General features: G+C 36.5%; 1 long non-coding RNA gene across 1 annotated transcript; it reads right to left on the bottom strand.

The window, feature by feature from the left end:
• Nucleotides 1–5,068: 5,068 nt before the first annotated feature.
• LOC126631567 (uncharacterized) lies at nucleotides 5,069–5,791 on the bottom strand. The gene is made up of 2 exons (XR_007626392.1): nucleotides 5,352–5,791; nucleotides 5,069–5,258 (listed from the first exon to the last, which is right to left on the bottom strand). It is a non-coding gene; the product is annotated as an uncharacterized LOC126631567 (long non-coding RNA).
• Nucleotides 5,792–23,143: the final 17,352 nt, after the last annotated feature.

A 23,143-nucleotide genomic window follows, 5' to 3' on the forward strand; every position in this document is an offset into this window, starting at 1 on the left:
CGTTTGCTTGAATGGCTTATGTGATGAAATGGAACTTTCGACTAATGTGCCTAGTTTTCTAGTGGAGAACTTGATTCTTTGCCATTGCTATGGCAGAAGTTTTATCACACAAAATTGGTGTGCCATCCACTTGTTCATCCCCAAAGTCTTCGAGCACAAACCTTAGCCATTTTGCCTGTGATGTAGCTTCTGTAGCACTGACGTATTATGCTTCTGTAGTGGACAATGCCACTGTAAGTGTTCCTCATATCATCTTCACTTATTGCCCAGTATTCAATTCCAAAATCAAGAATGCCCTGAATGTATCTCAATACCCTCTTGGCTATTCCCATATGTTTCCTTGTGGGATTATGCATGAATCTAGCAAGTAAACTAGAAACAAACATTATATACGGCCTTGTAGCAGTTAAGTCTAGTAGGCTACCTACAACCTGTCTATATTCACTCTCATTTGCTGCTTCACTGCCATCTACCTTGCATAACTTCTCATTCACAGCAAGTGGTGTGTTGCCACAGTTTTGCAATCTTTCATCCCAAATTTCTCAATGACCTTCATTACATATTTCTTTTGGTGAATAAAAATGCTTTTATCTGTTTGTACTACCCCATGCCAAGGAAATGATGAAGTAACCCCAAATCAGTCATCTCATAGTGATGCATCATGTCATTCTTGAACTCTTCAAGTAGTTTTGGATAGCTTCCAGTGTATACTATATCATCCATATAGAGTGAAACAATAATGATACATGAAGCTTCACTAGTCTTGACATAGAGTGTTGCTTCAGTAGAAATCTTCTTGAAACATGCCTTGCTGAAATAGGAATCTATGTTATCATACCAGGCTCTTGAAGCTTGCTTCAGCCCATACAAAGCCTTGTTCAACTTATACACCTTGGTTTCTTCACTCTCCTTCACAAATCCTTGTGATTGCTTAACATAAACCTCTTCCTTCAAAACCCCATTCAAGAAAGCAACATTTACATCTAACTGGTACTCCATTCCTTCTGTGCAGCAAAAGCTATCAAGGTCATGATTGTATCCAACCTTGCCACTGGGGCAAATGTCTCATTGTAGTATATCCTGGAATTTTGGGAGTAGCCTTTTGTCACCAGTCTAGCCTTGTTCTTTTGCTAGATCCATCAAGATTTAGCTTCGTTTTATAGACCCACTTAACACCAATGATTGGCTTGTCAAATGGTATGTCAATTAGTTCCCATGTGTTGTTTTTCTCAATCATTTCCAACTCATATTTCATTGCATTCTTCCATGACTCATCTAGAGGAACTTCTTCATAGCTTTCTGGTTCCACAATGCACATGTTGCACTGTGCCATGATCTCATTAATGCTTCTCCATTTCTGTGGTGTGATCGATTACTTAAGAGCTTCCAAAAACATCCTCACTCAATGGTGTAATAACTTCATCCACTTCAGTTGGTGTATCCAAGGATTGACTTGATTCACAAACTTCAAACTGCTTCTATCATTTACTACAGTCTGCCATTTGATTCTCAGCAATCATAGGAACTTTCATTTCACTTTTATTAGTGTTCTCTCACTTCCATGTGCATTTTCATCAAATATTACATCTCTGGACAAGATGATCTTTCTGGAACTTGGATCAAATAACCTGTACCTTTTTTCACAGAGTCCATAACCCACAAAAATGCATTTGTGACTATTTTCTTCAAGCTTATGCCTTAGTGTTGAAGGGATGTTCACATAACACAGTGATTCAAAGACTTTTAAGTGTGCAATGCCTAGTTTTCTGCCAGTGTATGCTTCAAATGAAGTAATTTTCTTGAGAGACTTAGGAGGACATCTATTGAGTATGTAGGTTGTAGTGTTCTTAGCCTCTGCCTAAAACTCATAAGGAAGACCATTTTCATGCAGCATGGACTTTGCCATTTCCACCACAGTTCTATTTTTCCTCTCAGCCACTTCATTCGATTGACGAGAGTATGCCATAGTTAACTATCTTTGAATTCCAAGCTCATTGCAGTACCTGTTAAATTTATTTGACAAAAACTCTCCACACTGCAGTTTAGCATAGCTTTGAACTTTTTGAAACATTCAAATGCACTTGATTTGTTCCTGAGAAAGTACACCCATGTCATTTTGGTACAATCATCTGTGAACAACATAAAGTACCTATTTTCAGAGATAGATTCAGTTTGCATTGGTCCACAGATGTCTGTGTGGACCAATTCCAATGGAAGTTTAGCTCACCAAATGGATTCTGATGGAAATGAATCTTTGTGTTGCTTTCCTAGCATGCAGCCTTCACACCAACAGAAGTCTTCTCTAAATGAGGCAACCCATGACCATTTCTTGATCTTCAAGCAACTTGATGCTTCTGTCATTTAGTTGCCCCAATCTATTATGCTATATCTGCAGACAATGTGTCACACTTGCCTGCAAGGCCAACTAATTTGCAGGCATCATTGTAAGAGGAAAGCACATGTTGTTTGTCATTTGTACTCTAACAACAAGGTTGTCCAGTGACCAACCATCAAAGATATTCACTACATTTCCTTAAACACCAGATAATATCCATGCTCCATCATTTGTCCAACACTAAGAAGATTCTCTTCAAGTCCTAGAACAAGCATCACTTCTTGAATATGCTTCATTCCTAATTTGGTCTCTATCACTAGAATTCCCATTCCTGCCACCTGAATTATTTCTCCAGTTCCCAGCTTCACTTTGGAAGTTAGATTTCTTTGAATATTAACTAACAACCTTTCATCACTTGTCATGTGGTTACTACAACCACTATCAATGTGCCATGAATGGTTCACCTTCACATCTATCACTGCATTACATACATAAAACAAGGAACCAGTTTCTTCTATCTGATTTGCATAGTTCACCTTTTATACACCCTTATTTCCATTGCAATCTCTGAGCACATGTCCAAACTTCCCATAACTTGTGCATTTAGGCTTCCCTTCAAACCAACACTTGTCATAATGCAGTTTATCACAGTGTTTACAAGCTGTTTTGTTTCCATCATGAGGGACATTTGGTTTGGAAGTAAAATTAGGCTTATTATCCCTTTTTTTTCCTTTGGATTTCCAGTTTCTCTGAAATTTTTTATTTCCAGAATAGCTTCCACCCTTAGAAATTTTACCTCTAACATTTAGACTTGTAAAAGCCCTCTATGTGGAGTTTTCAGCATGTCTATCCAATTTGAGCTCAAAGCTTTTCAAATAAGCAACTACCTCTTGAACCTCAAGAGTTTCAAGATCCTTAGAGTGTTCAATCACATAGTAAATATGGTCATATGATCTAGGCAAACTAATCAATAATTTTTGCACAACTCTCTCCCTAGACAGATCTTCACCATAGCTTTTCATTTGATTCATTATATCAAACAATCTAGCAAGATATACAAATAAGGATTCACTATATTTCATACGGGAATATTCAAATTCTCAAAGCAAACCTTGCAATTTTACGCTCCTTACTTGCTTATCTCCTTTGAACTCTTGCTTCAGAATGTCCCAAGCACCATTTGAGGTCTCATCGTTCATAATTCTAGGGAAGATTTGATCTGAGACTGCACCTTGGATCAACCCAAGTGCACGAGCATCCTTCATCAGGATTTCAGTCATCGTAGGCTTCTCCACTCCAGCAATCCCTTCCTTCTTATCTACATCTTCTATCTTCTCATTCTCCTTCTTTAGATCTGAGGTATCGATCCCATTTTCAACAAGATCCCACAGACCATGAGATTTCAGAATGGTTTTCATTCGAATACTCCAGAACTCATAATTTTCTCCATTGAAAACTGGCGTGTGAAGCTCAGCAGTACTTGATCCTGCCATATTAGACATTGGATTGAAGAAATCACACTACCTCGATCGTCGAATGAGCTTGATCACAGCTCGAATCGATTCCAATTTTCATTTCACATATTCACGCCCAGTTTAGGCAACCAAACCTGGCTCTGAGGCCATGTTAGAGTTCATAGCTTATGGTATTTAGTTTTATGAAGGTTTTGAGTGTTTGGGTAGAAAGAAAGTTGCAGAGAAAATGCAGCTATGGTGCTATGAGAGTGATGAAAGTTCTGATTGTATTTCACACTCCACTAACCAAATACAAACGTTAGAGAAGAGAGAAGTGAGATTCTTCTCTAACAGTTTTACACCAAGATTAAATCCTAGTCTTTAATTCTATCACCCTATGAGGTGATTACACTTCTCATAATCTATCACTTAGATCTTAGGTTAGAGAAGAGACCACTTGGACTATGATCCAATGGCTCAAATTACATTAGAAAATAAACATATAAAAATGAAATTCAAAACTTGTGACTTTGCCTCCAAGATATCAGCTCAAGGGTTATTTTCTGAGGTGATTACATCAGAAAATAAATTATTCATGTTGAAATATGATTATGATAACATGGTTTTCACAATATGTGTAATCATGTGTGAAGGTACACTATAACATTGGTGTACTAATATACATATGATTGTAGTGAAATAAGTTAATTAATTAATTGAGGAAATAATATAATTAATTAATTAATTAATTAAAGGATATGAACAGTTGTATTTCAACCTGAGAAGTTATAACTTCTCCTGAAGAACACAACTCCTCCAAAAAGATTACTTCCATCTCTATATATTTGTCAAATCCCTTTCTACCAGATTCATTCAATTCAATTCCATACTCACTCTTTGTTCATTTCCTTCACACCATATTATGATCGATAGTAACGACATCCGTTTCCGATCCTGTGAACTACCCAATTTCTATCATTGGTATTAGAGCCAGGTTTTCATGAATCAAAACAATTTGTCCATTTTTCATCTGAGGACGTCTCGAACTACATCCAAGACTTTCTCTTTGTCAAGTAACGAATCCAACAACGTTCTTTCCAAGTTTCAACTTGAGAAGAAATCAGGGAAGAGGGCGTTGGTGACCAAGGAGAATATTGAACCGATTTTGATCGAAAGTTCGAAATCGTCATCTAAGAATTTTCCTTTAGAATCCAAAACTCACAAAAATACCCAATCATTCGAAATCCTATCCTACAACCCATTTGAACCTAGGCCTAAATTAACCCAACAATTTGAACTTTATTCCCTTACACTGTTTCATTCAACAGAGAACAAAATTCTTTCTGAAAATAAACCATTTTATCATACAAATTCATCCAACAATTATCAGAATTCAAAAAGTTTTTACAGTGCCATTAGGCCCTCAGACAACCCATTTCAATCGGGGTTTCTGGCTGCAAAGATCAAACCTGCACAGAAAATTGAAAACTTGCAGCATCCTTTTAGACCCATAGTTTAAGAACCTTTTTCTGCAATTTGGTCACAAAACCCAAAAGGCTTACCTACAACATCTCGATTGATTCGTAGTCCTTCGTTGACTGCTGCAAATCTGAGACTGAACCCGCGATTTTCGCGCCTTCCTCCATCGTGGACTCGCCACGGTAACCCACTGAACCATAGCAGGCAGCAGCATGGTGGTGTTCTTCCCCCATGGTCTCATCATTCAACCGTGATCTCGTCCTCTCGCGGTAATACACAATACCGACAACACCGTTATCCGCCAAGGAGAATTGCCTTTGCTGTTCAAGATTATCCGCCAGGCTACGGAACAAAATTTTTCCAGAGAAAGTAGACAGTGGAACCAGTTTTCTCTCAGAGGAATTGTTTTGAAAATAAAGAAGAAGAAGATTGTTTAGAAAATAAAAAAGGTGAATTTATTTTGGGGGAGGCTTCATGTGGAGACTATAAAGTCAAAAGCTTTGGTGATATTTCAAAGGCATCACGTGGGACGAAATAAAAGGCAACAATTCTTTTGGTTCTTCTGTTTACCCTAATAATTTAACTCATAAAGTTGATTTATGGAATACTTTGAATAATAGTCACAAAAATCAAAAGTGGAAACAAGGGTTTAATTTTCGGAATTCTAGAGTCAAAGTGCTTAATTATTTGGATCAACATAATACCTGTTACGGTTTTATATATCCTGATTTGGTACAAAGAGAAATTTCGATTGCAAGAAATTTAAGGGGACCAAGACCATTGAGAATTGAAAGATAATCTCGTAGTCGAGAATAGACTGCTTTTGTACATGAAAATAGAGGAATAATTTATCACACCTGGCCAAGTAGACAAGTAAGAAATCCACGAGCCTTTTATCGACGTGATGGCCTGAACAAGTACTCGTCTTTCACTGATTGAACAAAGCCTCTGTGAGTGTGTGCGGTATTTGCTGCTAAGAATAAATAAGTCTCTATTTTTATTTTATTTTGTTTTTAGTTTTTAATTTATTAAGAACATTTAGTATTTGTGGCTGGTAATAATTAAAAGTACACTAGTAGTATTTGTATTTGTATTTAAGTTTGTATTAAGTATTGTGTTTGTTTTGTAATTTTTTGAGCTATGGCAACTTGTATTTGTATTTAAGTTTGTATTAAGTATTGTGTTTGTTTTGTAATTTTCTAAGCTATGGCAACTAAATCTTCCAAATCCGAGGTTTTTAAAATAGAGAGGTTGAACAACATTAATTATCTAATATGGAAGACAAGGATCACTTATCTTTTAACCCATGACAAGACTTTGTACACTATCAAAGACAAGAGACCCCTTGGGCCCTCTCGCGTTTATAATAAATGGGTGGAAGATAATGAGTTGGCTAAGGCTACAATTCACAATTACATGGAAGATAAATTAATACCTCTCTCTCTATGAAGAATGTTGATGCACAAACCGGAAAGGTCTTGGAACAACGTAAATCCAACCGTGAATCTGCAAGAAAGTAAAGAACACAAGATGTATCGTGGTTCACCCCAATGTTTGGGCTACGTCCACACTGATGTTGATATTGTTTCACTTTAAATGATGAATGTACAAGAATGCTAGAGGTAGTGTGCTCTCTAACCTATTTTTTATGTGCTCTCTTCCCATGGCCTAAGACTTGGCCTCAATCTTGGCCCCTCCTAATGAGGAGAGTGAGGAGTCCTTTTATAGAATAAGGGCTCCTCATTTATTACATATTTGCCCCTTCATTTATTACATAATTACATTTGAGTCCCCCGAGTATTTATACGAGGTCTAAATACGGAGGCTTTAAGTATGGTACAAACAGTAGTCCCCCAAGTCTTCAGTCAAGAGAGTTTTTTGGCTGGAGACTTGAAATTCAGTCCATGTGTGGGCCGAAGTGACTAGATGTCATCTAAAACTGATACTCAATATAAGGCGGTGCTTAATGTGAAATGATGCTCAACTAGAAATAGCACATGTTGCGAGGTTGCTCGGCTTGTGGCTTATGTTGCTTTGGTTGGTTCGACTTATGGCGTTGAAGGTGAGGGAGTCCCTTTTATAGAATAAGGGCTCGCTCCTCAATACATAAATGATGGGCTAGAGTTGATGCTCGGGGCAAGGTGGTTGCTCAGCAGGCGGCGATGCTCTCTAATGATGGTGAGGTAGTCATTTTTATAGAATAAGGGCTCGATCCTCAATCCATAAGTGATAGGTTAGGAGTGATGCTCGCGGCAAGGTGGTTGCTCAGCAAGCGGCGATACTCTCTAATGATGGTGAGGGAGTCCCTTTTATAGAATAAGGGATTGCTCTTCAATACGTAAATGATGGGCTAAAAGTCTCTCTCTAATGAAGGTGAGGGAGTCCATTTTATAAAATAAGGGTTCGCTCCTCAATACATGAATAATGGGTGCTCTCTGATGAAAGTGAGGGAGTCACTTTTATAGAATAAGGGTTCACTCCTCAATACATGAATGATTGGTGCTCTCTAATGAAAGTGAGGGAGTCATTTTTATAGAATAAGGGCTCGTTCCTCAGTACATGAATAATGGGTAAGAGTCCCCTAAGTATTTTTCATGAGGCCCAGTTGTGGAAGCCCAATATATGGTACATAGTGTAGTCCCCCAAGTCTTCAGTCAATAGAGTCTGTTGGCTGGAGACTTCAAATTGAATCCATGTATGGGCCGAAGTGGCAGTTGTTCAGAGGCGGTATTTATATACCCTGCGCTGAAGCTTTGTAGGTGAAGCTTTGCAAGTGAAGCTTTAAAGCTGGAACTTTTGTAAATAAAGCTTTTGAAGTTGGAGCTCTCGAAGCTGAAGCTCTGTAAATGAAGCTTTCAAAGCTGATTGACATGAGTGATGCTCATGAATGTTTATGTTGATTGACATGAGTGATGCTCATGGATGTTGACATGAGTGACGCTCATGAATGTTGACATGAGTGATGGTCATGAATGATGGTCATGAATGTTTATATATGATTGACATGAGTGATGCTCATGAATGTTTATGTATGATTGACATGAGTGATACTCATGTATAATTTTGGAGTACTGGACGTACTTTTGATCACCTAGTTGGTGATAATAGCGGCAGGTTGCCGAATAATTTTGGAGTACTGGACGTACTTTTGATCACCTGGTTGGTGATAACAGCGGCAGGCTGCCGAATAATTTTTTGTAGTACTGGACATACTTTTGATCACCTGGTTAGTGATAATAGCGGCAGGCTGTCGAATAATTTTTTGTAGTACTGGACATACTTTTGATCACCAAGTGGCAGGTTGCCAAATAATTTTTTGTAGTACTGGACGTACTTTTGATCACCTGGTTGGTGATAATAGAGGGCCTGACTCTTTTGGGCATATGGGCCTTCACCCTCCACATAACATTCCAGCCCTTTATTTTAGGCTTGCGGTTTTTTTTTTTTATTATTTATGATTACCTTCTGATGTCTCCGAAAGATAAGAAAAATAAATTACATCATTCAAAAATAAATCAAACCCTCTGCCCAATGGGTCATGCCCATAATTCCCTTTTCTGCATGCCATTACCATCGCAATTATGCCTACTTCTTTTTATGTTCTTTTACTTTCTGCTTTGCTTTTGCTTTTGTTTTTGTTTCTTCTTTTCTCTTTTCTACTTTGGATATGTCGCTTGATGACATGATTTAGGGCAATATTCCTTTCTCTAAAGTGACAGCTGCTTGGACAGCCTTTTCGACACCACCCACTTGTTTTTCTTGATCTCTCTGTTCCTTCTCTGTTTTTCTGCTGAAAGTCACTGGGTTGAGATTTCAAGTTCGAGGGATCCGAGTCGAGAGCTGGCTGTGATCTTCAATAACTCTAGTGACTCGGCAAGCAAGGAAGAACATTGAGCAAGGAAGAGCTTTGACCCAAACTGGTTCTGGGTCACTGCGAATGATGTTCTTCTGGGTTTAAAAACCTATCTCATCAAATAATAAAGTTCTTATCGCATTGGGTTGGCCACCAACGGGCTCTGCACCTCCTGCTCGCCGAAGAGTTGATTTTTCTTGTCAGCGCTGAACCCAGGCCAGAACTCCGGTAACGTCGGCAGGTTCAGTTAAAAGCCGCGTTGGCTCTGATGATTCTGACTCTGATTGTGGCTCGAAGCCCCAGCACCGACGCGGTCGTGTTCTCTTTAACTGAACAGAGTGAGTACAGAGTCGTCGACGCGTTCTTCTTCCTGCGAAAATCACCGCATTCCAGAAGGGTCATCAGCAGCAGAATCGCACTCGACCGTCCCATCAGAAGCCGTCGACCCTGAGACGAAGTAGTCGGGGACTCTTTGGATCTGTCGGAAATGCAGGCTATTAGAAGCCAACTGGGTCCTGGACATGGTGCTCGATCTCTCACTGCTCCAGTTCAAACCACTGGGTTCATCATTCTTGACTCCCTACTGGGTGTAATCAAGGGTCAGGTGCAGGGACAACCACTAGATGCGGCGGCTGACGGCTTGGGATTCATCCTACGACGTTGGATCTAGGCTTTGCCTCTTATTTTGATTGACGAAAACTGCCTTGTGGCGGCGATCCATGGCTTCCGAAGGTTTGGCAAAGATGAGGCCTTTCTGGATATAGTGGATAGAGAGCATGGCGAAGTCGGTGAATGCCAAGTACAATGGCTGCTGTGATTCCTCTGAGATGTTGAAGATGTCAAATTTCTCAAAAAATTATGAAAATCAGACTCGCATCCACTCACCCAGTATCAACCCACCTGACGAACGCTGGAATTTAGAATTTCAATACCCACATATCTAAAAATAGTGGTTGAGATTTTAATACCCGCCAATCTAGAGAGATATATAGTAGATGGGGATGAGGGATTTTGTCTTGCAGTTGCAAAGAAAGACTGAGTGAAAGAGGAGGTGGCTCTATGGGTTTTCTTGGAAAACTTTGGGTTCTCGAGTTTTTGCAGATTTTGCAAATTCACGGTGGAGGTGAAAAAATGAAAGAGAACCAACATAGTTTTTTGTGTCGATTCCCACAGACAGTGCCAAATGTTGATGCATAAAACCGAAAAGGTCTTGGAACAACGTAAATCCGACCGTGAATCTGCAAGAAAGTAAAGAACACAAGATGTATCGTGGTTCACCCCAATGTTTGGGCTACGTCCACACTGATGTTGATATTGTTTCACTCTAAATGATGAATATACAAGAAGGCTAGAGGCAGTGTGCTCTCTAGCCTATTTTCTGTGTGCTCTCTTCCCATGGCCTAAGACTTGGCCTTAATCTTGGCCCCTCCCAATGCGGAGAGTGAGGAGGCCTTTTATAGAATAAGGGCTCCTCACTTATTACATATTTGCCCCCTTCATTTATTACATAATTACATTTGAGTCCCCCGAGTATTTATACGAGGTTTAAATACGGAGGCCCTAAGTATGGTACAAACAAAAAATATGATTCGGCCAAAGAAATCATGGATATACATGAAAAGAAGTATGGCCCTAAATCTCAAACGTACATTCAATTATTGCTTGAGAAATACAATGGGACAAAAATGGAGGAAATTGATTCTATGGTCGATCATATTACTAAAATGGAAGTATTGGCAAAAGACTTAGCCAATGTTGGCCATCCAATTTTTTATAAAATGCAAGTTAGTGTTCTTCTTGGTAGCCTCCCAAATTCTTGGGAAAATGTAGTTATTTCCATGACTTATGGTCAAGTTGAATTAACGATGGATACATTGCCTGCAATGTTGGCTATTGAAGAAGTTCGTAAAAATGATAGGAAAAATGAAACTGGACAAGGTAGAGCCAACCTCCTCATAGCAGAAGATTCTTAGAAAAATAAGCAACACATGCACAAGCCACATAGTAGTAACAAGCGCCCGAACTTCAAAAAATTTGGACACCGCAAGCAGAACCAGTTTAAATGAAAGGAGAGTGCATGTTACAATTGTGGAGAGACTGGTCATTATAGGTATAAGTGCCCAAAATGCCGCAAGAACAACAAAAATCCTAAAGAACTGATTTTGACTGTCTCCGAAGAACTCATTGCTAAAGATCAAGGACAATGGTGGATAGACTCAGGAGCAACTCGTCATGTATGTAAGGACAAAAATTGCTTCATCAATTTCAAGGAGAAAGCATTAGGAGAACATCGCCTCTACATGGGCAACAATAATTATGTCGATATTTTGGGTGAAGGAGATTGCAAGATCAACAATAGTAAATCTACCATTGTACTTAAAAATGTTCTGTTTACACCAAATATAAGGAGGAATCTTGTCTCTATCTCTGTCCTATAAAAGAAAGGTTTTGAGACAAGGTTCATGAATGGTGCTGTCACTATTGGAAAAAAGGGTTATATTTATGTAAGGGGAATAAGAGTCGATGATATGTACTCAGTTTGTATTAATAAAAGTATTTCTTCCACGTATGCCATTGTCTCTACTATTCAAAATTTGTCCTATTTATGGCATTTATGTTTAGGCCACATAAATAAAAATAAAATTATATGCATGAGTAAAAAAGGAATGTTGCCTCAAGTAACTACACATGATTTTGATACATGTGAATCATGTATTAAGGGGAAAATGACTAGAAAATCATTTTCTCAGCATTGGACTTCTACAAATTTACTTGAGATAGTGCATACAGATTTATGTAGACCAATGAGAACTAAAACCCATAGAGGAATGAAATATTTTGTGACTTTCATCGATGATTATTCCTGTTATGGACATGTCTACTTCTTACAGCATAAAAATGAAGCCTTAAACAAATTTAAAGAGTTTAAGGTAGAAGCAGAGAACCCCTTAGAAAGATCCATAAAGACCCTTAATAGTGATAAAGGTGGAGAATTTGAAACCTTTGATGATTTCTGCAAAGAAAATGTATAAGGCATATTATACACCGCAACAAAATGGTATCGCAGAAAGAAGAAATCGAACTCTAATGGATATGATGCAATCATTGATGTCTTATGCTGACTTACCTCTACATTTTTTGGGTGAAGCTTTGGCTACTGCAGCATATATATTGAATAAAGTTCATACAAAGGCAAAGCCACTGACTCCATATGAATTATGGCATGGGTGAAAACTTGATTTATCAAACTTAAAAGTTTGGGGTTGTAAAGCACATGTCCTCATTCCAAAGCCATTGAGAAATAAATTACAATAAAAAACTTTGGAATGTAAATTCATCGGATATCCTGATAATAGTAATGGATATAGGTTTTATCATCCTAAGAAATGATTGATCGAAAGTAGAGATGCTACTTTTATTGAAACTACTGATTTGATTAATCCAATACAAGAATTGGAATCTTTGGGAGAAGAAAATTCTCCTACGGATGATCAAGATTTCCATCTTGATTTAGACCTGTCTTGTGACCATGACATTGACAATGATCAAGTGGGAGACGTAAATATGGGTGATAATAACAATGTCGATCATGACATACACATGGAAGATGATCATGATATTATCATGGAAGATATAAATAGTGGGAGAAATGATCAAATCAGTGGGAGTAAAAGAAAAAGGGAACCATCTAGAACATTGAAAGATCACTTTGTTTTCAATCTTAAGGAGGTAAATCATACAGTGGGAGATCCAGACCCAAGGAATTATAAAGAAGCACTCGATAGTTTTGAGTCTAAACAATGACAACAAGCAATGAATGAAGAACTAGATTCCATAAAGAAAAATGAAGTTTGGGAATTGGTTGATCTACCTAATGGAAGAAAGCACATCAGTTGTAAGTGGGTACTTCGTAAGAAGTACAAATCAGATGGTACCCTGGATAAGTTTAAGGCTCGACTTGTAGCTAAGGGTTATACTTAGAAACCCAGTATAGATTTTGTGGACACTTACTCTCCAGTTGCAAAGTTTACATCCATTCGTATTCTTATGGAAATTATTGCTAGAATGGATTTGGAACTCCATCAGTTAGATGTCAAAACAACATTCTTGAATGGAGATTTGAAGGAAGACAACTATATGATTCAACCTGAAGGATATCATGTCAAAAGACATGAAAACAAAGTTTATAAATTAAGAAAGTCATTGTACGGCCTTAAACAATCATTAAGACAATGGTATTTAAAGTTCCACCAAGCCATTATGGAAATGGGCTACAAAATAAATCCATTGGATCATTGTGTTAACTCTTGGAAGTACCAAGATAATTTCTGTATGTTGTCACTATATGTAGATGACATCTTACTTGTAGGTAACTCTATAGATATGATTGAAAAGACTAAGTCATATCTAGGATCCAAATTTGAAATGAAAGATATGGGAGAAGCATCTTATGTTCTAGGAATTAAAATTACTAGGGATAGAGATGCCAAAACACTCTATTTGAATCAACAAAATTATCTGGATAAAATATTTAAAAGATTTAATATGCAAGATTGCAAGCCAGTTAGTACACCTGTTTGTAAAGGAATGATGTTTTCCAAAAATATGTGTCCAGTACAGAAGCAAGACATCATTGATATGCAAAATGTTTCGTATGCCCAAGCAGTTGGAAGTTTGATGTATGCTATGACCAGCACAGGACCTGACATATGTCATGCAGTTGGATTGGTAAGTAGATATCAATCCAACCCTGGAAAGCAACATTGGATGACAGTAAAGAGAATTATCAGATATCTAAAAGGCTCCCAAGGTATGAAACTTTGTTTTGGATTAAATGATCTGGATTTAGTTTGTTATTGTAATGCAGATTTCGTAGGCGACTTGGATGACAGAAAGTCAACAAGTGGTAACATTGTCTTGTTTGGTGGAACAATTGTTTCTTGGTTAAGTAAGAAATAAGGCTGTGTTGCAAAGTCTACCATAGAAGCAAAATATATATCTTGTAGCACAGAGGTAAGTACTGCAGTATAGGCTAAACGATTTATCGATAATTTAAATATAGGTATACCTAAGGAGCACGTCAATATGTTTTGTGATAATAAGTCCGCCATCTTTCTGATAAAGAGTGGATCAAATAGTTCCAAAGGAAAACACATTGATATTAAATATCACTATATACAAGATATAGTAGAGAAATGAGAGGTAAAGGTCGACTACATACCCTCTGAAAAGATGGTGGCTGATCCGATGACCAAGGGATTGTCTCTAGAAAAATTCAGAGAGTCGCATCTAATCAAGTGGGAGATGTTGGAATATGATTATGATAACATGGTTTTCACAATATGTGTAATCATGTGTGAAGGTACACTACAACATTGGTGTACTAATATGCATATGATTGTAGTCAAATAAGTTAATTAATTAATAAAGGAAATAATATAATTAATTAATTAAAGGATATGAACAGTTGTATTTCAACCTGAGAAGTTATAACTTCTCCTGAAGAACACAACTCCTCTAGAAAGGTTACTTCCATCTCTATTTATTTGTCAAATCCCTTTCTATCAGATTCATTCAATTCAATTCCATACTCAGTCTCTGTTCATATCCTTCACACCATATTGTGATCGATAGTCTAACGACATCCGTTTCTGATCTTGTGAACTACCCAATTTCTATCAATTCAAAGTCTTGAAATTTATGTTAATTGTTCTGACTTCTGAGGCTGTGTTGCTGAAGTTGCATAAATTCTAGAGCACATCAACGTATGACATACATTGCTGAATTCACGAGGAGAAATGTAACGGAATTTAGTGTGCGACTCTAAGACCAAGCCACTTAAAATACAATGCATTGATGTAGAGTAGAAGCCTGCCATGGCGCTCTGCCATGGCGCTCTGCTCTTATACGCACCTATTCTCATCTTTGCTTCTTTCTGTTGGAGAGATCCCACCAACAATAAACCCTGAACACCCAGATTCCATTTCATCCAAATCAACCCCAAACATAAATAAAATAATACGAACTTTTAAATTAAGATTTTTTTTTAAATTTAATTTTAATTTTTTTAATTTTAATTTCATTAAATAATTTTTTTATTTCAATTTAAGAAGGAGTGGGCCCTGCTCATGCCACGTCATCATTTAACAATCAAATTCACTAAAAAGTTAATGGAGGTTTGACATTGCAACGAATTCATAAATTGATGTATGACATTACAATGTTAAAAACATGAGGTATGAGATTATGGTTCAACCCATAGTTAAGGTAATTTTGTGTAATTCATCCTAAAATAAAAAATATAAAATGCTCTACTATGACAGCATGTGCTTCTTAAGAGAAGTCAATCAAGGTAATGCAGAATATAAATGGGCACTACTACAAAAAGGTCTTATAGTGTCAGTGGGTGATGTCGGTTTAATATAATATAATGGCGAACAAAACATTTGTGACACTTACTGAACATGACGTCGAATTTCCTGTCGCTTGTAAGCATCATAAACTGTTTATGTTGCTTTTAACCAACATAAACATTTAATGTCTCTAATAACCGACATACATTTTAATAATTTTTAAATAATGATGTCGCTTTAAAAAAAAACAATGTTGCTTTTAAGTGACATAAAGTATGGGTGTCGCTTCTAGCCGACACTAATTAGTGATTTTAAATATTTTAAAACCTGCGTCGGTTCTAAGCGACATAGATTTTAGTTTTTTTAAATATTTTGAAACCCGGTGTCGGTTGTAAGCCATAGATTGATGGTCTTTCTATACTCTCCCTCGTATTTTCTTCTTCCTCTCTTGCATCTTTCTTAAGGATGAGTTTATGGGGTGGCAAGCAACTAAATGTAGGGGTGGGTTCGGTTCCTTTCGGTTCGGTTTTTGGCCGAAATCGAAAACCAAACTGAAGTTACTGTTCGGTTCGGTTCAGTTTGATTTTTCTTCGGTTTTTTTCAGTTTCGATTTTTTCCGGTTTGGTTCGGTTTTTTCCATTTTTTTTTTTAAATCTAGATATTGGTAAATTAGCCCAAAAGGGGACTGCCACCTAAAAGACCCAACAAACAGTAAAGGCCCAAGCCATAAAATACAAACAAACAAAAAAAAAAAAAAAAAAAAAAAAACGGGCTTCCATTGAAGCACCCACTGCCGAGCATCCCTACTAGCATAAACCCTCGCCACCAACCAACCAACGCCTCACCGATTGAAACATCCAACCATGAGCACCTGTCCGAACACATCCAAACAGATGAGAACCAAGGGTTTTAATAAAGAGTAAAGACCCAAAAACCAAAGATCTTTACCACATAGACAAATCCAAGAACAACATCAGCCAATTTTCGTTCAAAAATTCATCACTTAACCTCAAAAATAAACAATTGGGACTCGTTGGTTTATTCGGATACAAAATTTATGAAATGAACTAATATTAATCTTCCATAAGAACAAGCAAAGTAAAAGTGAATGCATGAGCAAATTTCAAAAAAAACAAAGCAAAAACAAAACCAAACCTGCACTGCCGGCAAGGTTCACTTCACCGTGCCATCCAGCGTGCGCCGCATGCTAATGAGCACGCCTCTCTTCTCCGACCTCCATTCTTGGTGCATAAGGAAGACGAGGTACAGGTGGTTCGCGGGCCTTTCAAGAGCCGCAATGGCAAGGTCGTCTAGGTCCACCGCCGCAAATGGGTCATCCACATCGAGCGAATCACCCGCGAAGAAGGTCAATGGCTCCACGGTGGGAGAGAGAAAGGCTGAGAATTCGACGATGGAAGAGAGAAAGAGACTGAGAAGACAGAACTATGAGTAGATGAAATGGGAGAGTAAATGAGGCAGCTAGGGTTTTGTGTTTGGAAATCTTATAATGAATTAAAGATCCAAAATCAGTATAAATAGTTTACTAGTACGATTGTAGCAACAGAAAGCCTATTGTCAAGTTGGTTGAAACAAACACTCTTAACTAAGAGGTAAGGAGTTCGAAACACCTTGACTCTAGATTTTGAGTATTTATATATGATTTATATAATTAATATATATTAAATAATTATATAAATCAGTTCGGTTTGGTTCGGTTTGGTTTCTGGACCATCAAAATCGAAACCGAACCAACCTATTTTGGTTCGGTTCGGTTCACTTAGTTCGGTTCGGTTTTTTCAGCTTCAGCTCGGTTTTTTCTATTTTCGGTTTTTTGAACCCACCCCTAACTGAATGTCCTAAGGGTGAGTTTATGAGACATCCTTCAGATTAAATCTCCAGCATGGAAGCATTTGGAAAATTTATATCCGGATTTTGCATTAGAAATTTGAAATGCCCGATTAGCATCTGGATAATTTATATCCGGTTTTGTCTAAAGTTGTTACTTTGGTAGTATTAGAGTTGAGTGCAATTTTCAGACAGTTGTGTAGTAAGAAGGAGTATGAGGAAGGATTCAAGCAACTGAATTCAAGAATTGCCTTAACATTATGTCAACTTGAAAAAATATTCCCTCCTGCATTTTTTGATATAATGGTGCACCTCCCAGTTCACTTGACAGATGAAACAGCTCTTGCAGGGCCTGTTCAATATAGATGCATGTATCCAATTGAACGGTAATTAATAAATTTTTATAAATTTTTTAAAATTGTAGTCATAACTTTAATTAATAATTATAATAATTTGTATTCGTTTTATAATTGTAGGTATTTGCAAACACTGAAGCGCTATGTTCGTAATAAGGGTCGTCCTGAAGGTTATATTGCTGAAGCATATTTGGTGGATTAGTGTTTGTCCTTCTGTTCCATGTATCTTAGAGATGTTGAGTCTCGTCGTACCCATAGAGGCTGAAATGAAGATGATATTGGACGTGAAGTATCTGGTGGGTTATCAATTTTTGACTCGAAAGGATGTTATATGGGTTAAGGAGAAAATGTAGAGCTCAATCTAAATGTTCTTGATCAATGCCATAAATACATTCTAAATAATTGTGATGAAGTTAGCCCATTTAGAAGGTAAGAACGTTTAATCATACATTTTAATGTTTTATTGGTTTTCTTAACTTTGAAAAATTAATTATCTAAATTTGGACATAATTGTCTAGGCAACATGAGGAATTCTTGAAAACTAAACATCGTCGAGAAAGGTTAACTATGCAACAAACTAAGGAGCTAAGCAAGAAAGAATTTCCAAAATGGTTCAAGCAACATGTGAGTTGATATAACAATCACATTATTTATTTATTGATTTGCATTTTAATTATAACATGTTTATAATTATTCTGTCAAATTTTATCTTCATACTTATTACAGATGAATTCAAGATGTCATGCTAATGACACGTTGATATCTCAATACTTGCATTGGCTAGCTAATTATCCTAGTATGGTTGTGAGTAGATATAAAAGTCGCATTGTTCATCGTATAAAATGTATGGATGATAAGCATAAGAATCAAAATTGTGGTGTCTTTGTACCTGCAAATGTTCCTGGTGCAATTGGGCAAGTGAATTATTATGGCAAAGTTGTAGATATGTTCGAGGTTAAATATTGTGGTCCTACTAAGACCGCAGATAGGGGTTGAGCTGTGATGTTATTTAAGTGCGAATGGGTTAATAGTGAAAGTCCACGAGGAATGAAGACCGATCAATATGAATTTACTATGGTGAATTTCAATCAATTGGGATTTAAAGAGGATCCTTTCATATTAGCATCACAAGCATTACAAGTATTTTACGTGGAGGACACAATTGAAAAAGATTGGCACATAGTTGTTCGAACCCAGCGTAGGGATTTGTTTGACGTATTAGAGGATAGTGATGCAATTGATAATTATGCCATACATAATTTGGATGATCGAATTCTTGATAATGAAAATTTCCATACAAGGGTTGGCGTGGAAGAGACTCATTTTCTTGAATCATTGCCGTTGCCTACCGAGTTCGTTAATCATGCCAATGCCGACGACAAGCTAACAGATGATGACAGAGATTAAATATATTAATTATTTTATGTATTAATTAGACTATGTTTCAATTCGTGTGTGATGATATCTTATCACAAAATTATATTTCTGTTTTTATTAAGTATTATATATAAGTTAAATTTTATTTATTAAAATATTATATGAGATAACATAACAGCTTATTTTTTAACTTTGTGTTAAACTTTTTATTTTTTTCATTTTTTATTTTTTAATTTTTTTTATGATTGTTTCCTGTCGCTTTTAGCCGATGGCATATGTCATCTGTGTCGATTAAATTGAAATATTTTGGGTGGGAATTTTCCCACTTTTTTTGCACGCCCAAAGTTTTCTTATTTCGACACCACATCCAATCACTGATTCACTAACATGTCGCTCAGACATACGTCAGTTTGAATCGACACAAAATTTCCCTATTTTGACGCTACCTGCAGTGACTGTGAAGTCTGTCAAGCTCACGTCGATTTGAACCGACACAAACTTTTCCTATTTCAAGGCAACCTGCAATGACTGTCAAGTCTGTCAAGCACACGTCAGTTTCAACCGACGCAAACGTTTCTTATTTCGACACCATTCAAATCTTTCAGGCAAACGTCTGTTTTATCCGACGCAATTTTTTCCTATTTCGATGCCACTTGCAGCAACTGTCGGTCTTAACCGACGCTAACTTTTTATCCATATTTAAACACCCTTCTTTCCCATTACTTTCGTGCTTTCATTTCCCTTTCTCTCGTTTACTTCTTCGGTTTTGCTCCGTGCATCCTTACTCCCTCTCCTTCTCCCATTTCAGCCTTACTCCTTCTCCTTCCACTAACTTTTGCTATGGATCAACAAAGTGAAGATCAATGTTCTGGGAACTTCATTTGGAAGAGGAAGAGTTAAAAGCTGGTTCTTTTTTTAATTATTATTAATTTCAATTTTTGTTTCGTGTTTAAACTAGTATTATGCTTAAACTGAAAATTTACATTTGTTTCCTGGTTTTTAATTGTTTTTTTTATTAATAAGGAACATCTAAACAAAGGCGCGGACCCTCAATTCCCAAATGGACAAAACAACTTTGTTTGTATGATTCGTCCGAAAAATGCATTAGTAATAATTCTAGTGCTTTTTCAAAATATGTAGTAGCAGAGGTTAGAGATCACATAAATCTCCCGTTAACAAGGGATTGGTGTAAGATTAAGGAAGAAGATAAGGAAATTTTCTGAAATAGAATAGGGTATAGATTTTTTATTTTTTTTTATAGCTTGATTGTAATAATAAATAATTAGCTTGATTTTTTTTTTATGGATGTAGGGAAATATTATTTTTGAAGATGCAGATATAATAAAAATGCCTATGATCTGCCATATGACGCTTCAGGTTGCGGAGCATGCGCACAAAGAGTATAGAAATAAGTTAAAAAAAAGTATTATACTAAGAGAGCAGCTGAGGTTGCAGCCACCCTCCTCCTAATGTGAATCCTACACAGTGGGTTGAGTTGGTGGCATAATGGAATAGAGAAAAAACAAGGGTAATCGGTATATGATTTATTTCGATATAACTTTAAATTTGCCTAATAAATTCCTTTATTTTTCAGGAGATTCCTGAAAAAAATAAGATTAATCAGTTGTTGAAAACAATGAACCATACAACTGGTTCAAAATCTTTTGCAAGAGTGCGGCAAGAATTTGTATGGATTGTACATTTTGGCACTATTTTTCTTGTTAATTAATTTTATTAATGTTTGTTTTGGCCTATACATGAAATTTATTATTATGTTTATATAATTGTTTTTACAATTAATTGAAAACGAATGCAGAGACAGATCTTTATGTATTTATATTATTATTAACAAAGATGGTGTCGGTTAAGAACGTTACTAGTTTGCATATTGTATTTATTTAATTGTTATCTGATGTCGATTAAGGGATATTTTATTTGTTTAATTTTATCACGATGTTGGTTAAAACCAACAGTGGGTTGGATATTTTACAGTTTAATTGCTAGTACACGTCACTTTAAACTGACGTCATGTAGAAGTACACGTCGTTTTAAACCGATGTCAAGATCAGTGTCGCTTTTAACCGACTCTTCGTGGCGGATTAAGCGGACAAATTGACATTGAAGCCCTTTTGTGACGTTAGCATTGGTGTCGCTATTCCAATCTGACATTACATTGTTTTATGTTGGATTTTTGCCAAATTTCCGACAGAAATTGGATTTGTTGTAGGTTTTTGCTTCACCGATGATAGCTTATATTGTAGTAATGGGGGAGAGGTTCCTCTCCGGACCCAATCCCACCGGATCCTTCTTCTTTAAGGACCGAGTCGGAGTTGTGGCTTTCCCAGAGTCGGCGTCGTGCTTCCTCTGAGTCAGCGTTGGATGGAGTCAGCTTCGTGGCCTTCCCAGAGCTAGTTGTTGACAACATCATAAGACGACTTCCCGTTCTAAAGATTCCCATAAACAACCAAAAAGGGTGAAGAAGAAGATTCAGAATTGAAGAAGAACTGATTATTGAAGAAGAAGAACTGAAGGAGATGAGGAAGTAGAAGAAAAAATGCAGAGAAAAATGAAGAAGAAGGAGGATCCGATGGGATTGGGTCCGGAGAGGATCCTCTCCCAATATAAATTAGACTAATTAGTATGATAATCCAACAAAAAATAAGGAGAGATTTATTTTATAATCGGGTGTGCTATTCACACATTTTTTTTAACTTCTCGGACATTTTTTGTTAAAATCTATCTTTTAATCTTCTTTAATTCATCTGGTTTCCGACGGCTGAAAGTTAAAAAAATATATGAGAAGTAAAAAGAGGTTATGAATATCACAACCCTTTTACAATATCTAGCGTTTTTAATTGATAATACATTATTGACATATGATACGTAACAGTGAAATTGAAAGCCTTCGTAAAAGAAGCGGTGCAACGTGGGAGGCCAGCTTATCAAATAATATGAATCCCCTGCTTCTTTGACCTCCTGTCCCCTCTCAACGAAAAACATACATTATCATATAACATTTGCATTAATTGTAATAATTAAGCAGCAAATGGGTTCAAAAATTCATGAGCCACACATGCCACGATCAACAATGCAACTGGTCGACAAATTTGCGTCCCAAAAAACGCAAACCGACAATCGAAAAACTCTTGTTAATTTAGAGATAATATTTAAATACTGACTGATGAATGCTTCTTATACTGGATCGCTGATCATAAGACGTAGTAAACTTTTGGCCTAAACATTAATAATTTGTGGTCAAGTTCTAGTAGCAAGTTGTACATATCGATTAGAGGCTTCCTGTCCTTACGTGGCTAATGGTTTGGTTATGGCAGCTCACTTCTAAGACTTGAGTTCTGTGCTTCTGGAACTTCCAGCAATGGCTTCAAGTCTCAACCAAATATATAGCAAATAATATTTTTAAGAAATTATTATCAAAGTAATATTTTTCTTTTGAAAATTTTACTCGTAAATAGTTGAAAATTTTCTATAAATTATTTTGTTATAGTAATTGAACCTAGTTTTGATTTCTATCCATGAAGTCAATAATCGTTTGGATATTAGAATCATTTCAATTCCCGACTTTTATGTGTTTACTAACACATAAAAATGAGCATTTCTAATTTATGACTTCTCTTTGTGTTTGCAAACATATCAAAATTAACGAGTTATATAAATTTCTTGTTATACTTTGTATTTGTAATTCAATACATGAAAAATTAAGAATTAAATTGATTTAAAAAAAAGTTTATATCATTTTATTTATTCTCTCCATATTGCCCAAGGCAACGTTTCTAAATTCAGCCTGTCCAAAACCCTAGGCAGCATTTAATTTCAGAGAAATTATCTAATGAAATTACAAAGTCTAAATCCAAGTAATAAATTCAGTGTGAGTCAGCTGTATCTGATTTCATGTCTCTTTTGTATTTCCTTTTTAATTTTTTAACATTTGTCCTTCAACTTAAATTCACATTTAAATAATAAGGAATTGTTATTAGCAATTCAAAAATCTCATTCTATATTCCAAACTTTATATATTACGAAAGAAAAATACACTTATGATGAATGTAGAATAAAATTTTTGAAGTGCCAAT

The sequence above is a fragment of the Malus sylvestris genome, chromosome 8 (assembly GCF_916048215.2).
Source record: "Malus sylvestris chromosome 8, drMalSylv7.2, whole genome shotgun sequence".
Lineage (NCBI taxonomy): Eukaryota > Viridiplantae > Streptophyta > Magnoliopsida > Rosales > Rosaceae > Malus > Malus sylvestris.